This window comes from Cyprinodon variegatus, unplaced genomic scaffold (assembly GCF_000732505.1).
Source record: "Cyprinodon variegatus isolate N-32 unplaced genomic scaffold, C_variegatus-1.0 Scaffold1080, whole genome shotgun sequence".
Classification (NCBI taxonomy): Eukaryota; Metazoa; Chordata; class Actinopteri; order Cyprinodontiformes; family Cyprinodontidae; genus Cyprinodon; species Cyprinodon variegatus.
In genome coordinates, this window is record NW_015151533.1 from 211304 (window position 1) to 212622 (window position 1319).

The window sequence follows — 1319 nt, forward strand, 5'->3', positions numbered from 1 at the left end:
GGACCTGCGGGAACCCTGTACTAAATGAATACAATTTATTTGAACAAACACCACAATCATACAGCAAGAGCTGAAATGGAAAAGCTTAGAGTGAAATGCATTGATATGTTAGAATGGCCCAGTCAAAGTCCAGACCTAAAGTATAGTTTGGAAACTGTGGGGATATTGGTGAAGAGGAACTGGGAACACTGTGGGTTTGTGGATTTCCAAAGCATTTACAGATATTTTTGCTGTTTGCGTACTTATAAAAGTTTATTTACAAACACCCACTGCAGTTTTTGGACTCAGTTATTAAGAATGTGGGAAAACTTATTTTCCCTTTTCTTATTGAAAAACTTTGTTTTGTTCTTTGATTTAAAATATTAATGTTTTTCTTAGGAAATCATTTTTTTTTTCCTGCAGAAATGCAACACTCCACACTGCAAAAAACAGAAATCTCAATAAGTTATTTTTCCTTAAAATAAGTGTTTTTCTCCTTGATTTGAGGAGGTAAGTGAGACACTTTGCCAATGGAACAAGACAATTTCCTTTTAAAATAAGAAAAAACAATTTTATCGTCTTATTTCAAGTAAATATTATCTAACTATCTTATTTTAAGAGTGAAAATACTCATTCCATTGGCAAATCATTTTATTTACCTGCTCAAATTAAGGCTAAATATACTTAATTTAAGCCATTTTTTACTTATTTCTGGATTGTTTTTGCAGTGCATCCATTAAAATCCACACCTCACATTGCCAGCAGTAAAAACTGTCATCCTCATGAGCTGTAAATCAGTTGAAAATTGAAATTCAGATCTGCATTCATTGTGGAGGTTAACCCCCGAAAAGCAAAACCAGTCATTTCATGTCCCGTCATGTCATGAGAAGAACAGCCGCTCATATTAACTGAGGTATGAAAGTATCAGCAGGAAGAGAAGCATGAAAGCCTTTCTGTTTGGCAGACAGAGCAGATTTTATCAGAAACCTTTTCAGGGAAATCAGATGCAAGGAACAAAACATCAACATAACTATTGCAAAACACAATGTGAATTTGGAGCCTTACAGTAAAATAGATGGATGTCAGAAGATGTTTTACAGAAAACTTCTGTAAAAATCTGTTGAGGAAAGGATTATAAGATGAGGAAGTAGAGGAATTTAACTTTATTGATCTCACAATGGAGAAATTAACACGTTGCATTTAACCCATCCCGTTTTGGGAGCAGTGTGCTGCCATTGTGCGGCGACTGGGGAGCATTCCTAGCCTCATGAGACCATCCTGATCTTGCGAGCTTTCAAGGTTTCACTCGCAGATCAGACTGGAGACTCTCCGTTAAAGAA